Genomic DNA, 17,658 nt, shown 5'->3' with positions numbered 1-17,658 from the left:
TATGTTTTTGTCCCGGACTCTGTTTTGGCCGAGATTATTGTTCATTTTGGGCAAGTGACCAAAGGCCTGTTCTGTAGTAGTGATACTTTTTAAAAGGAGTATTTATTCGTACTTTTTGAAAGGATTATGTACGCATACTTTTTGTATACGGATTACATTTTGGCAACGGATCTAGTGCAAACTCATCTCTCGTGCAAACTATGCAAACTCTAATCTGGATCATAGGATGTTGATCAAGGGGTGCGGAGAGATTGAGTAATTTTGCACTTAACCGCCCACTCTTAATCACACTTTTATAAATTCCTCCTTCCACCTCTCTCATACACCTCCTTGGATCTTTGCATAATTTGCAAGGGAGATGAGTTTGCACTAGATCCGTTACATTTTAGAAACAAGATTAGTATATTTACATACTTATACACGTACGAGTATGTCTACCTAAATGTAGTAGTATGCGTGTCCACAGTTCAGGTTTGACTGTTTGAGTATCATTATATACCAAAGTTTCAGATGCGAGTATAACCAGATGCAAGATTCAAATTTGAGTATTATTGTATACCAAAGTTTGGTATGAACACAAACACAATTTAGATTTCAGTATCATTGTATACTAAGATATGGATGAAGTACACTCATAAACTTTTCTTCTATTTTTTCTAAACAATCCAGATAGACATATACGGAAAAAATACAAACTTTCTTAACCAAATCTGAGCCGTCGGTCGGCGTGCAGCGGGTCTGCGCCGCCGCGAACGGGGGCAGCGTCGGTCACCGGTAGGGCTCCAGTCGCTCGAGCATGTCGCCGCCGTGTGGCCCAGCCACGGAGGGTGCCAGTCGCGCGGAGGAGAGCACCACCGATTGCCATGGCCTTCACGGACGGAGACCTCTTCATGCGACACCTTGCACTGTGTCGTCGTCTCCATAGCCTTCGGGGTCGCGGTGCGCAGGGACAAGCAACCACCGTCGGGAGAAGGTGAAGTCGCACTGCCACGGATGGACGCCGCCGACGGGAGTGCCACGCGGGGGTAAGCTGGGGCAAGCCACGTCGCCGCCAGGGGGTTTGCACGCGATGGCCTAGCCACGCCGCCGTCCGAGGTCGCACTGGCTAGATGAGGACGAGAAGATGCCTACGACCGACCATCTCTCAGATCCGCTTCCCACGCTAGACACACGTATGTACGCATATTGTGCGTATCGACTAGGAACAAACGGGTCAAGGTTTTTAACCTGTTAGCTTTGCAAATTAGCCAGCCAGCTTCTCGTGTGTGAGTAGGAGGGAGTAAACTAATATATATATATATATATATATATATATATATATATATATATATATATATATATATATATATATATATATATATAGTCCTAGCAGGGAAGTCTAAACCAAATAGGTAGGTTCCAGAGGACCCACAACTTGATGCTTGCGATAGAACATGCCGATTTAGAATTTCGTGAGGTAAACTATTATGGATACTTGGGTCAAGGAGTTGAGTGTAATGCAATTGAGTGCTTGTGTCGCCATCCCTATTATATATATAGCTAGGTGGAACTTATTGGAATATCAGTTGACGGTCTACTACCGGCATGTGCTAGAAGGACGTAACTGAACCCAAATTAGATAGTTGGAGGACTAAACTGGCCCAAACAAAAGTACAGGACGAACTTGACCCTTTGCCAAGAATTGAGGGACGATTTTGGCTATTTCGCCAATATTCAATATCCGATACTGTATTTGTATTCGAATACTTAAATCATATATTTATGATGTCGATATCCAATCGTATCTTATTCGACATGATTGACATTACCCGTATTCGAATTCAAATCCGACCAAAAATATGAAAACAAATATGATATCAATAATATCCGTCCGTATCTAATCTATTTTCATCGCTAACGAGGCACCGTGCGAACTGTGCAGCTGGTAAATGGGTCACGATACTATTTTTGGCATACGGATGGCAAATCAAATACCTCATGGGCCACACATCAGCCGCACATCTCCACCGTGTTTTCGTAAGGATGGTCCTTAACGATTTTTTCCCCACAGTGTTGGTGTTTTTTTATTTGTATCGTCTAATAAAAATTTCAGCAAAGGTCTTACCGTACTTATAGAAAGAAAACTTATATTAGAGTTCAAAGGATGGCTCGCCATGTGCCTCTGGTTCAATCGTCATATCAGCATCCACATTTAGGTCTAGTAAGGTATTATTCAGACAATGTATGCACCGATAAACATATTGTAAAATGAATTTGTTCTCTCTCTTTCTTAATTTCAAGGAATAATCCAAAACCCAAAAAGTTTGAATCGAGCTGTAGCCTCAATGGGGTCGTCTTCACCTGCCTGTGCACCATCCACATGCGCAGCAGCCACAGCTTCATTCCCCTTCTGAAGGAGGTCATGGACAGAGCTGCACCCTGAAGCCTTGGCAACGTCGGCCAGCCTCCCTGTGGGCATCTCACCCATTTTCTTTCTGATGAAAACAAGCACAGATAATTAAGGAACCAAAACTAATAATAGATTGATCCTGCAGTCAACAAAATTTACCTGCAGCGGCTGCAGTTACAAATACCCCTGCACTTAGGGCAGGTCCAGCAATCCTGCATCTGTGTCACCTTCACTTGCTCACCGTACCTAATTCAAGGACTCTCTCAGATGGTTCTAAAAGAGATAATGTTGATCACTGCCCAAAGCTGAGAAACAAATCTATTGAGAAGAAAGTTTATTTCACCTGTTGGGCAGGCACCTGGAACAATATCTTATTGGGCAGGGCCCCATGTTTCCGTTCCTATTGCTCTTGCAAGCCCCGGTAAATTTAGCAGTCATCTGGCGGCACTGCGGAGGGTAGAGAAACAAAAGAGTCAAACCCACACACCTCAATGCAATGAAACTCATATAGTCAGATGGTCAGGAGTCAGGAGTCAGGAGTGAGGCCTCAAGCTCACCTGATGGCAGGCCTTCTTCTTCGCCATGACCTTGATCTGCGGTGCAGCGACGTTCTTCTTGGCAATAGGGCTGTTTAGCTTGGAAGATGACGCGACGATGTGATCGGCGATGGCTCTGGGTGTCAGCTGCAGAGGACAGACTTATTATGCTGGGAACTTTTTTACTGCTAGTTATGCTTGAATCATGGTATAAACCTTTGTGATAAGGAACGTGTAAAATGAAGCCATATTTTCTTTGTTATATAAATCAAACATTCCATCTTTGTTTGCTAAATGTGAAGCTAGTTCATTCAAAAAGAAAAAAGAATGTGATACTGATACATACATGTAGATTTGTCTTCAGGTTTTGTTTCATAAAAATATGATTTTGCTATATTTATATATACTGCTATAGCAATAAAAGAAGCTGTCAAAAACATAATTTGGAGACCCTATCGACGACCAACATGTAGGGTGCATACCATTATTATTAATTAGAGATGGAAATGAATGAGCTCTAATCCAACATCCTACCTTGTTTTCATGATGAACCAGCGATATACATCACAATCTCAATATCCAATTCAGTAGTGCATTGATAATAATATTGTACTTCGGCAAGCTCACCTTATCAACCTAACCATTATTAGTATTTCAAAAGAAAATAAAGAATTAAACTATGCTCTGAGCACGGTAGAAATTCAGGTCGATGTGCTTGCTCCGATCGTGAAGGATGTGGGGTTCGCTGAGAGAGCAATGGGTGACTGATTGTCCATGTTAAGCACTATAACATGTCGCACACTGTCAAGAAGGTCCTCATCAAGTAGCCACCCTAGCTAAAGGCCTTGGCACACTATGGTCGCCATTGCAACGTATTCAGCTTGTCACGAAAATGATGGGACAACTCTAGATGTGGAAGAAAAGCACTCTAGTCATTCTCTTCTATCTTTAGGCTTCGGACTCCTTGTTCAACTTTTATTAAACATTATGGTCAATGATGTTGTCCATGTAGCATACAATGTGTTTCACCATGAGAATATGATCCTAACGTGGTTTAGCCATTAAGGGCATGCCAACAGGGGCAACTATCATCGTCGTTGGTCTAAGAAAAATACCAGCCCATGTAGGCATGCAGGACACTAACCATGCAAATCTATCAATGCAAGCTAACAGCCTTCCTAGTCTCCCACAAGGATGTGGCTAACACACGGTCGTGTGTGTGTTTAGCATGTGAAATGCAGACCTCCTTGACTCCACCCTCCTCGTCTTCTTTCTCCTCGCACGCGCACCATTCATGGTAGGGTCTCACCTGAGTGGTTAGGCCTGCTAGGATAGCCAATAGCCGCTGCATGCCTCGATAAGGTCCCTCCTAGGTATTCGGGGTTTCAAGATAAGGAGACCTCATAAACGTGTGCTGCATATAGTGCTCCCAAGGAGGCTCTCCTAGTGATGTGTCTTGTGTATCGCGCTCATCACTAGAGGCACCAAGTCAAGTGTTCTTGTGCGAACAAGCTGTAGGCAAACAAAGTCGGCTAGATAATCTTGTGCCTGTCTATATGAATCGATCTAGCTCATTATCGGTGTTGTGACCTAATTAGTGTCAACAATAATAAACTTTTTGGAGATGCATTTTCCATGTACCAAGTAAACTTTAAAAATTACTCCTCGAGAAGTAAGATGTGCAATTGCCTTTTTGTCTATTTCAACATTGTGCTAGACTTGTAAGTTGGTACCCCCAACAAACTATTATGATGGGTCAAGTCTTTGGTCTAAAAGCAAGATCTGCAGTTATTTTGGGATAGGAGTATTATATTGCTTAGCTTTAGGTGCACCTCATTAGGACTTTGCAAGAGTTGTAATTTGACATACCATTTTCTCTAGCAGTATGAGCATAGGCAAGTTAGCTGAGGAAGATAATAGAGGTGCTCTGGTGCACCTCAATCCAAAGGTAGTAAGAGATGAGTCCTAGATCACTCATGCAACACATGTCCATCATCTCCTCCTTGAATTGCTTGATGTCAATAGAGTAGCCTGAGGATGATGAGATCATTAACATACACCTCAAAGATCCCACCTTGCATGATGGTTGAGTGTATGTCCACATATTATTGTTGAAACCGAGTTGCACAAGTTCTATTCAAGCTTAGTGTTCTATGATTTGGTCCATAAAGCCCATAGAGCACTTTTTGAGCTTGAGAATGGATCCTTGGTTGGCATCACTATGTAAACCAAAGGAGTAACACACATAGGCTTCCTTTGTGAGCACACGATTTGGACTTTGCATCCATGTTATGTACCCAACAACCATGGTGAGTAGCAACCACCATCAACAACTACATAGCCATGCATTAGTGTGGTGACCTTTACAAAGTCAATACCCTGCTGCTAGACATAGCCCTTGGCAACAATCTAGGCTTTGTGCTTATAATGATGACACCTAGCCCATCATGCTTGACCTCAAAAACCCACTCTAGGATGATTGTTCAATGGCTGATGGGAGGCTTGATGTAGATCCACATGTCCTTGTTCTCAATTGAACGCTTATCCTTGAGCATGGTGTTTTGATAGTTTGCATCACACTCTACCATACAAATTTGCTTTGCTCATTGGTAGTGATCATGAATAGCCATAACTCATGTTGCACCCAGCATGGTATATATGTGAGGATGAAGACATTATCAAGGAACCTAAGATTAAGAGGTGTGTCATTGTAAGCATCAGAGGCTACCTTAGGGATGCATAAATGGCATAGTAGAATCCAACTATTGTGGGCTCATGTCATCCTATACTCTATGTCTATTGTGACCACCAATGTTGAAGGTGCTAGCATTGCAGGCATAGGTATGTGCACTTGGTCATTGACATTAACATACTTAATGATAAATTAACCCATGAAAACATCATGTTCCTTGTTGAGGCTTTCAACGAGCTCCCCCTAGTTCTACTACGTAGCTTCACCATATACAACATCTCGCATTATGTGAACACTCTAGCGATTGGGTCATAGGAACTCTATGCTTTTGTTCTAGTCTTGGAGCTACTAAAGATCATTGGCTGGATTTAATTTGCCTCCTTTATCTTTCTTAAGTTTTATGTGGATGATACATACAAAAGTGTGAAGGTAGTGGTTATCGGTTTCTTACCAAAGCATGACTAAAAGGGAATCTTCCCATCGATGCTCCTAGTTGACAATAAGTTGAGGAAGTACATTGACATAGTGATGGGCTCACCCTAGGAATCTCTTTGAAACTTACCCTCAGAATCCCTTAGAAACTTGCTCCTATCTAGCTCACCATTGTTTCATTATGTTGTTTGACAACACCATTTTGTTGGGTCAAGTAAGTGTAATGGACTAATGTTGAATTAAGTCATGTGATGTGAACTTGCGTTTATGGTCCTTGTGAAGCACCAACATCTTGAGATCCAATTGCAACTTAGCTATTCTTTTACTTACTTGTTTTCCCTAGGATCCATGTCCATAGATTCCACTAACTCCAGCCACACATGAATGAATTGATTTCATCGAGAACTAGGGGAAGTAGTGCTTGATGCTTGGAGTAGATGACATTTTTGACATTTGGCAGGCTGCTCTCATGTAACTATTCATGATGATGCTTCCTAGTGACATAGCCCTCACATATCTACCTAGATTGATCATACAGGTAGTTCACACATCATATTCTCTCATGCCATATTGAAATGAGTCAATAAGTTAATATTCCTATAGCATGTGTGACATAGAATTGAGTTCTCTGCCGCATGCATAGTGAGGCAAATCGATTGTGCAATGTTTAATCAAGCACACAAAGCTTACTGATTGCCCTATTTATCTTAGAGAGGAGGTGGCTATGAGGATCTTGTATTCACATAATTACCTTGCTAATGATACTTGGTATTCATCTTAGTCTAGCTAACCAATGCTAAAGATATCCATTATGAGATTAGAGATTTAGTAGCTATTGTGAGGATCTGATGCTCCCAATTTTTACAGGCTTGGCTGATGGTGTTGTGCCCTTTGATTTGATCTATAGTGCCATCTTCAAAGTGCACCATACCAGAGATGCTAGGATAAACCATGGCAAAGGTGGTGTGAGATCTAGACTTGTGGTTTGTTGAATGTGATGTCATAAATCCATCATGTTGAGTTGGAGTCCACCCTATGGGATCCAACCTGCACAGAAGTCCATATCTCCATTTGATGGATTTTCTACTTATGTACATGTAGTGGTGGAACCGGGTGTGTGAGTGGTGGTGACATTGCAAAAGAGAGGTAGATGGACACAATGGTCTATGGCTACCAATAGTGTGGTTTCTTCCTCCTCTGCTTGGCTATGTGGGTATGGGTACTTGGGCTTACTTCTATAGTCCTTGGCCCAATGGTTGTACTTGCCACGATTGTCACACATCATATCATTTGGGTATGTTGATGTTACTTATAGGTCAGCTCAAGGAAGCGAACAACCCATAACGAGCACAAACATCACTGTCATAGCTGCATCCACAACCATGGTGCTTGTTGCAGCCACCATTTCTCAAGCTATTGTGGTGTGAGAAGGAGGCTCACCATTGCAACTCTTCTACTTTCCCAACATAAGGCACCCTTGGCTGTCAAGAACTCCTTGATTGCATGTAACCTACCCAAACACCTACTTGATCTTGGTCATTTTGCCATTGATGAGAGTTTCAATGGTAGTGCCCATCCAAGATAGTGACTCTAGGGTGACTATTGATGGTCCTTAAACATCAATTTTTCACCAACGTCCATGCCTAATTTGGTAATATAAATGACATAAACCATAGTGATGGGTCTTATTTCTAACCATTTTCACAAGTTGTGATGGCTATGTGAGTGTAGGAACAAGGTGGCAATATACATTTAAAAACACTTCATCAAATGCTAATTTTTACTACACCATGTCAAAGAGCTTGTCAAGATACACAAAATCAAGATTTGGTTCACCCAATTCGAAGTCTAAATTATGAAGTTATGCCTTCTAGAAGATCGCAAGAAGGGCCAGCCTCGATTTGGACTTGAGGGGATGTCGGGCGATGTGGAAACATGTTGGGCAACCCCAAACTAAGCCCAAACCCTACCAAACTTGGTCTAGGGCCTCTACACTTAGCCACGAGCCCATGGAAAGCCTTGTTCACCACACATGGGGGTTTAGGAAAGCCTGGACAAGGTGACCTAATTCAATACAAGCCAAGACAATCTCAAAACCAAAGGAAGGGAATTCCAATTTTGACCAAATTCATACCCACATTCCAAAATACTATAGGTGAAGTGCATTGACTCAAGATCAATGGTAAAGGGCTGTAAGCCATGTTGAGCAACACCCAAGGTCCACCAAACTGCCTCAGACAAGGTTGGTTGGCTTCCAACCGCCATCAAGAGTGCATCCACACCATTGCTTTGCAAGGTTGATGGAATGGAGCATTGACCGACGCCCACTTACACTCCACCTGCTCTTCTTTGGAGAACATGCAAGAAAGCACAAATATGAGCAATCCCAAGTGTTGGTTTGAGGTAGTATGATCCAAGAGTTGCAAGATGCTCTCCCAAAGATCGATGATGTGGTGATGGAGTAGCCCTTACTTCACCTCTCCACTATAAATAGGAACCTCGCCCCTCACTTGTAAAACACACACCAAGAGAATCTCTCTCTACACTCTCAAGATGTAGAAGTAGAATAATGAGTTGGGAGTGAGGAAGAGTTGAGCTATGCTCGGGTTCCTTTGTATGACTCTTGCTTTAATATATTTATCTTCTCTATTTACTTTTATGCCTTTCATGCTTATCCAGTTCATGCCTTAGTTGTTTAGCTCAGTAAGGTTAGTATGGTTGTATCTCACCTTAACTATGGGATCTCTACTTGAATCAAGTTCTCCAGTTATAGTACTTGACTAGAGTAGTAATCCATAGTTTAGACTAGACTATGGATTACCAGAGTTTGTGCCAATCCTACAGATAGTTGTGGTAGCCCTAGAGGTGATAGTTGTGTTTGGCCTTTGTAATCCACCATGTTCGGACTAGTGCATGTAGAGATTTTCAGCAGCCTTCCCTCGACCACATCTTCTCACCCCTTGGGAGTTGGAAGGTACTGCTACTTCAAAGTGTTACTATGTGTGGTCGCTATATCCTCTCTGGTCTACTCTAGTATGGAACCATAGTAATATAGAAGTATTTAGGAACCTTGTACTCCCCCATTGTCCTCTCAACTTGGCTTGATTGCTCTTCTATTTTACCATGGAATTCTCCTATGTGAGTCATTATCTATAACTCTTATCATATATCCCTTTCCCCCCACTTTAGTCTAGTCAGCATACTAGTTAGTAGAAACATGATGGTTAACTATCACCTTTAACCATTGCTTCCCTATGGATAAATACGACACCCTAGAATACTCTTGTGTGAAATGCTAAAGTAATATTTTATGCACTTGCAGAATATTCTACTTGAGCATATGAAATACCAATAGTGACCTTTATGATCTTCGTAACCACATTTACAGCAATGATGTTATCACTAAGGACATGGAAATGATTGGCAATTGAGGTGATCCACATGGAGAAGGCATCAAAAGGCTTAGCTTCCTTACTACTGACCTCAATGAATTCACACCATAGTTTTTGTGTCTTTACCCGCCCTCAAATGCATGGTGTAGAGATGGATGGATTTCACCAAAACCATGCCACCTTGGTCGTATCCTTCACTATGAGTGTGCTCGACATCTATTAAGGCATAGTTGACAAATAGCGAGTGCAAGGCAGACATCATGGCAGTAACCATTGCTAAGGTCAATGGTCTCCTAGAGACTGGGCATGGAGATTTACTGTCATGAGGAGGGACCACTCCTATTATTTTGATTGCATAAGCATGCGATAGGTCATCTAAGAATGATGCCTCCATGATGATACTTTCAACCACCACCTAACGTTGTTGGTCACTCTGACCCTAGTGCATGAGTGTCATGAGAAAGAGCATGAAAGATGAGTGTTGGAGTAAGTAGGTGACTTCTCATAGGTTTTTCATATCATCCACAGTTCCCTTACCATAGCATCAACCTAGACATGGCAATGAGGCATGGTGGTACTAAATAAACAGCTCGAATGCCACTTGCTAGCTCAAACAGATGATGAACATTACTGGTGAGCTACACACATGAATATAGTTTAATAAATAATTTTGGTGATATAGTAGTGGCATCAATTTTCATTCTGTCATTTGAAATATATTGGTGGCCCCTTCTGAACACTACTGCAATCGCCTACTAGAAGGTACTCCCATTATTTGAGATAATCATGTATGGCATGCCTAGATGTAGTCATGCCAAACCAGTGATCCACTTAGGTGCATGGGTTGGGATGATGAACAATGGAAATATGAGGAGATCAAGGACCTCAAGTACATGAGCAATGGAAATATAAGGAGATCAAGGACCTCAAGTACACTAATGTTCCTTGTCCTCTTTTACTACCTTTGTATCCTCTTCTTCTGTCACCTTAATCAGTGATAGCAACACTGTATAGGTCCATGTGAGAATAGGCATTAGAGTTGGAAATCAATAGGAATGGTAGATTGGAATGGACAATGGAATTTATATGGACTGGAAGTTCTAACTAGAAAATTTTAAAGGAAGGACAATAGTGGTCACTGTCATTGTCTAATTATCTATTATTTCCAGGGTGGCATCATAGTATTTGATATGGGTCATCTTCCTTTCTACCTCATGAGTACTTTTCACCAAGAACTATGCAATGATGCCATCTTCTTATATCTACCCATGACAATGCTTACATTATGTTTTCATGTAGAAGGGTTAATATGAAAGCACTATGCACTATGTTTGAAACATAGAGGATTATAACTTGAACTCTGTCTATATTGACAACCAAAGTGGTACTTATTATCTAGCTAAGTAGATTACATTGGTGCCAAATCTAGAACACTAATGGGCTAGGTTATTACATTGTCCCTCTTCAGGGCCCCAAGCAGCTTATTGTGATTCTGCTAGTGTTATCCTAAATGCTAAACATTAAATAGATTGTGACCCTTTGCTAAGCATTTATACTATTTAGATGGTGTTCAAATGGACTTAAATACTCTAAATAGTATTGTAAAATATCACCAAAATACACATATTTATGGATTTAAAAAGACAAGTACCATGTCAACTATTTATCTTGGTTTATACTTTAATCACTAAACCAAGAAATCAAGAGGCATGTACGTGAAAATGATAGTCATTGACAACTGCATAGTTTTTGGCGGTGACGAGTAGCTCGGAGATCGTAGTTGGTCATTTGCAGAGCAACTTGCTTCTAAGGGCTTCATGGTAATGAAGACTTTTGATGAAAGCAGAAATCACCACATCGTGGGAGGTCTTCAAAATCTTGAGGCGCATATCCGAGAAGTGTTAGATGTAGTCACATAGTGGTTTGTCTTTGTGATCATGAATCCTTTTGTGGTTGTACTTGTTGCCCCGTTGTTCATAGGTAGCTATGAAGTTGTCGATGAAGGCCTAGCGGAGTTCAGCCTAGGTGTTGAACTGGTTCTCGGGTAAACCGAGGAGCCATTGGTGACCTATTTGATCAAGAACAACTAGAAAATAGTTAGCCATTACATGTTCGTCATGTGTAGCTATCCGAACAACAATTTCGTAAAGTATGATCCAATTCTCAGGATTCTCCTTGCCATCATATTTTTTGAGTTTTTTGAGCTTGAAGTTTCATGGTGATATGACTTGTTAGAGATGAGTAGTGAACTGCTTTAAACTAGGAGGACTGTGCGCCATATCATACTGTATGCGTTGAATGTTCTCATGGTCCACTTGATCGTTTATGCAATTGTTAATGTGGTTGCGAATGTCTCATGGGGGGAGAGATTGATGGAGCACCCCAACCATTGCCACGGCCACCACCACTATGAGTACCACGACCACCGTCATTGTTGTTGGGAGCACCACTGATGCCCGTAACCTTTGTGACCGGTGTCATTGCCACCTTGAGCGCCTCGAGCATCTGGGGATTGGCCAAAGGTGAGCTGCTGCGATGAGAACCGCTAGGATGTTGTAAAACGTGGCTGCAATGGCTGCAACTAGACGCAACTGACATACTTGTAATAGCTTGGGTGCGTTTTGCTAGTTTGACGATCTGGCCCATGGTAGCAATCAGATGGGCCCATATGTTAGTCCAGACATCTCAATACTCTGGTGTGCTCGGGAGCCATTCTATGTTGGGCATGGTGACAGATACATTAGTGCTTAGGGTTTTGAAAACTTGTCTGTCTCCCACCATGTTGAAAGCATTGTTCAGGTTTTGTGGCCAAAGTCCTCGCTAGCATTCTGCTTCTTCATCTAGCCGTCGCTGAGCTTGATCTATGTTGTGTTGCTTGCGCTATTGCCGCTGCTCAACAGTTTCACCATCAACCACTGGTTCATCATTGTTGATGTTGAGAACTATGTCTCCTCATCTTGGTGGGAAGATAGGAAAGCATGGAAAACCTGAAGTGTATGAAGGCATGTACAGATCGTATTTGTTATCCTCGAGGTGTAAGACCCTGGTGTGGATGGACCTGGTGCTGGACCTCGTACTGGAGCTACCATCCTCATGGAGGGTATGGGCGGAAACCTGTGGAGTGTCCTTGACAATGACTATGTGGACAAAATGCCAAGGCCGTGGTCAAGGTATACAGAATATGTAGATATAATATAGGATCTGTTTGCATAGAACCCATGAACATATGCAAGATGTAGCGCATGTATTCAAAAGCTAGATTTGCCAAACCATATGGAAAGGCCTAAAGATCCTCCATCAGCACTTGGTGCTCCGAAGAACTAAGGCTAGCTATAGGGACTAGTTTGAAGCGAACAGTCCGTCCTTCAAGAGTAGAAGTAACCAGTAGATCTGTATTCAACCATGCGGGTTGACTAACCCGAGCTGGTCGGGTAGATCTGTCATGGCGAGTGGGTACCTGCTTGGTAGATTAGTTATGGACCAAATTTACCAAAGCTAGGGTTGGGAGAGCTTGTGGCAACTTGATCGATAGCCTCGAGTAGGTCGGTATTGTCAATCTGTCTCCCTTTGTAGTAAAGAAATGAGTGATGAGTTGTTAGCATGGTCGGAGGCATTGCTCGAGTTGTTGGAGCTGTAGTTGATGCTGGTGAAAAGATCATCGGTGCAGATTGGATATGTGCCACCTCCATGGTCATGGCGGTGAAGCCAGTGGTCCTGGTGATCTGGCCGACGATGAATATGAGACTATCTGCCTTGACCGTGAAGTCAAGGATCATGACCATCTGGTTCGCCTAAGAAGCTGTACGCACACCCCCTACCTAGTGTGCCACTATCAATGAAATATGGTCAGTAATCTATCTAGGGGTATGCCTAGGGTAGTAGATTGTTGGCAGATAGCTGCACAAGCTACGAACTAGATGGACACTAATCGTAGTCGGTTACAATTGCTATCAATAGCTAGATATCAACTCTTATTCTAATTGACCAGGATCTTGCTTGATCTGCAAGTCTACCTTCCTTTCTAGCGCAAAACTTCAAGCAGAGCAATCAAGCCATACGTCATCTTCTAATGGGCCAATTCCTTTAGTATGAATCTGCCCAAGCTTAGCTGTAAGGGTATAGGGGTTTATACCCCCACACATAGTAATCTATTTAATAACTAATTTGCACTCTTGAGCTATAAATGACAAGTTCAACCAAGAGTCTTCCATGACATAACAAAAGCCCATTGAATATATATAATATACTAGGGCCAATGGATACACTTCAAGTTTAGCAATCGATTTGCATTATTCTATTCGAATGGAGACATTGAGTATGGCAACTGTCTACTAATCAAGATGCAATCAACAAGCAGAAATTAGAGGGTAGTCAATTATAAAAATACATAGTTACTAATTAAGAATAATAATCTATTTACTACAGCAATTTAACATGAATTGAAGCAAGAGAAGCTATATGTCTGGCAAAATTAACTTGTATGAGAATATTTGTAGCCCGATCAACCATAGTTACTAGAAAGAAGAGCAAAGAAGGAAGAAGAACCACACCTGGAGCTTGACGAGGGCCCGATGGAGGTTGAAGAGACAGGGAAAACGAAGAATACTGCCAACTTCTTTACCATCAACAATTCATTGCCTTGAGGAGGTGTGATTCTTGAAGCGTAGAGGTACGGAGCCAAGGCAAGAACGAGGGGCAACAAAGGACACTTGGAGAATAAGGCTAGTGGCGGCGGTCGGGAACAAAATTTTGGGGGAAGGAAACCCTAGAACCCACCCCCTCATATATATATACGCTACCTGTTTGGTGGGCATTAATGGGTGTTTGATCATTCTAGCCCACATGGGCCTATTTTATGGCCCAGTAACCCTTTTTGATCTTGATATTGAATCATTTGCCCAATGGCTGGCCATACCATACTTTTGGAAGCTTTTATCATGGAGTTATGGCCTAAGCCTATGGTAAATCCATCGAGATTATAGTTTTACAACATCCTATGAATGAGGGGCATTCCTAGTGTGCCAACTATTCAAAATATTTACTCTAGCAATATCAGTCAACGTATTTGCATAGAGGGTATCAGATGGGTAGCACACAAGACACATGGATTATATTGGTTTAGGCTCATGGTACCCTACTATCAATATTTTACCACTGATAGCCTGCCGTAGGGGTACCTAAGACAGTTATTCAGGCTTTAGCATATGCTAGAACTCGATGGTTAATGGAAGAGTGAGTCGATTTATCCTAGTTCTGGCCCTCGAGTTCAATCTCAAGTAAAAGCCTTTACATCCAGTCGGTGTTAGCCTTTGTGTTGGATTGATTGTATGATCTTGTTTGTTGTTACAATGGGTGCCCTTAGCCTCTCTTTATATCGGTAGAGACAACTGAGAGGCGGTTTATTATCCTAAACAGACTCATAGATAGTATACCATTTCTAATACAGAAGGTACTTTCTATAAGAATCTAGCTAGTCTGGCCTTATTCTACTCGGAGTTGGTGTCGTGCTTCACCATGCTTCTCTCTGGAATCATAGGCCAAGCCAAGGTCCACCTTCTGGAATCCTACTGGTAAGGAACCCTAAGGGTCCTGTACCGACACCTACATCCAGTTTGAAGTGGATCTCTCTATATTCGTATGCTTGGTTATAGGGATTGTTGATTACACCTATGCTCTGGAATATGAAGGATATAATGTTGACCGGGCCCCCTACCCCTCCTTATGTAGCCTAGGGGCAAGGTTATAGTAGATCTAATCAACTAATAGATGTGTTTCCTAGTTTGTTACATGAAAAGTATATAACACCCCAAAATTCCTATTTTGGGTTGTTTTTAGGAAACACTAAATAAAATAAAGGATTTAAAGTTTTTCTAAAATATTCCAAGGTTTAGTTTAATTATTGTCAATTTAGTAGGAGAAAAATCTGGATTTTGAAATTTTTACAAAGTTAATATGAGTGTGCTTGTTTGATTGATGTTGTGCCTTTGCGTGGGTTTAGTTTCGTGAAAAATGAATTTCTTAAATTCAAGGATGTCACGATTAGGTCCTTTTTAGTTTTAGGAAAAATAAAATCTCAAAAGTACTATTTGAAAACTAGTTCAAATTTGAATTTAAAAATAATTTAGAAATTGTTTGAGACAGAATATATTTTAGTTTTACAAAAATAGTCTAAAAACATATTCCAAAATTAATCTAAATTGATAAATGAAATTTGGTTTAAAAATAGTTTGGCAAAATGGTTTAAATCTCCTTAAATAAAAAGAAAAACATTTTCTTTTCTTTCCCTTTTCCCCCCTCACTTTTGTCTCGTGCTCGCTTTTGGCCCAACCGCAGCCAGCGTCGTGGCCTAGTGAAAGGTCCTAATATGGCTAGAGGGGGTTGAATAGCCTATTTAAAAATTCTAGAAACTCACTAGAGCAAGAGGTTAGTAAATAACAAAGCGAAGCTTTTTACTCTAGCTCTAATGGAGTGTTTGCAAGCCACCTACCCAACAATTCTAGTTGATATGATCACTAGGCACACAAGAACTATGTCTCTACTTACACTAGAAAGCCACCTAAAGTTTCTATACAAGTAAGTAAGCTAATCTAGTTTACGGGAATGTAAGAGAGAGGGTTTGATCTTTATACCGCCGTGTAGAGGGGATGAACCAATCACAATAATATGAAGTCCAATCACCGGGAGAAAGCCAATAAACAAACATAATGGTGAGACACAATTTTCTCCCGAGGTTCACGTGCTTGCCGGCACGCTACGTCCCCGTTGTGTCGACCAACACTTGGTGGTTCGGCGGCTAAGAGGTGTAGCACGAACCTCGTCCTCACTAGGACACTGCAAGAACCTACCCACAAGTGAGTTAACTTAATGACAGGAGCAATCCACTAGAGTTACCTTTTGGCTCTCCGATGGGGAAGGTACAAGACCCCTCACAATCACCGGGAGATAGCCACGAACAATCACCAACTCATGCCAAAGCTCCACCACAGCTCCAAGCCATCTAGGTGGCGGCAACCACCAAGAGTATCAAGCAAACCCGCTGCTCAATGATCACTAGTGCCACTAGATGCTCAAACTCTAAGCAAATGCAACTAGGATCTCTCCCAATCTCACTTGATGATCAAAACTTGAACAAGGTGAGTGGGATGTGTGGGAGTATGCTCACAAGATGTATCAACAAGTTAGAGACTCAAGAACATGAGCAAGAACCGGCCAACACATATTTATAGAAGCCCCAAGCTTCAAATAGCCGTTGGCCAAACATTCCACTATCTGCGCTCACACCGGACGCGTCCGGTGTTTGCTAGGCCAGCGTCCGGTGCTCTCGACCGTTTGAAAAACGACCTTTGCCGCCGACAACTGTCCCCCTGAGACTACAGCACTAGACACGCAACTTGTTCACACCGGATGCGTTCGGTCCATACCGGACACTGCGCAGAGAGCTCCGCAAAGTGATAGCAACACCGGACGCACACATCAGACGCGTCCGGTGTAGCACCGGACGCATGTGCAAAGAGCCTTGCGAACTGAGTTAGCACCGAATGCTCACATCGGACGCGTTCGATGTAGCACCGGACGTGTCTGGTCCGTTCTAGACGCGCTACACCGGACGCTCATGGTGTACTGTTCCTGCGTCCGATGCTTCACAGAAAGCCTTTTAATAGCTAATCTTCACCGTAACAATTCTCAACTTCTTCCCTTGCTTCCATGTGCCAACACCAATGTGTCACAACACTTGTGCAAGTGTGTTAGCATTTTTCATAAACGTTTTCAAGGGTTAATTGATTAGTTCACTAGGTCCTAATGCATATGCAAGGAATCCAATCACCTAGTGGCACTTAGATAACTGTTTTCACAACAAGATCACCCCTCTTAATAGTATGGCTATCTATCCTAAGTGTGATTACACCCTCTATGGTGTCTTGATCACCAAAACCAAAACACAAAGCAGTACCTTTGCCTTGATCTCTATGGGGTTTTGTTTTCCTCTTTCTTCTTTTCCAAGTTGAGCACTAGATCATCTTGTGGTCATCACCAACAGCAACATGATCATCACTTGCTCCATCACTTGGTATGTAACAACCTCATTAAGTCTACACACACTTAGTAAAGAGGTTAGTACAAGGGTTTCATCAATTATCCAAAACCAAACTTGGGCTTTCACCCAGTCATGAGCAGCAGCTGTACCTAGTGGTCTGGCCTGCCTAGCCTGCATGTGCA

At 42.1% G+C, this 17,658-nt stretch overlaps 1 long non-coding RNA gene across 1 annotated transcript; it reads right to left on the bottom strand.

The window, feature by feature from the left end:
• LOC8080403 lies at positions 2,549-14,170 on the bottom strand. The gene is made up of 4 exons (XR_002452063.1): positions 13,992-14,170; positions 2,947-3,072; positions 2,733-2,836; positions 2,549-2,635 (listed from the first exon to the last, which is right to left on the bottom strand). It is a non-coding gene; the product is annotated as an uncharacterized LOC8080403 (long non-coding RNA).

The sequence above is a fragment of the Sorghum bicolor genome, chromosome 4 (assembly GCF_000003195.3).
Source record: "Sorghum bicolor cultivar BTx623 chromosome 4, Sorghum_bicolor_NCBIv3, whole genome shotgun sequence".
NCBI lineage: Eukaryota > Viridiplantae > Streptophyta > Magnoliopsida > Poales > Poaceae > Sorghum > Sorghum bicolor.
The sequence above is the reverse complement of the archived record's forward strand: the minus strand, read 5'-3'. Positions and strand labels throughout refer to the sequence as shown.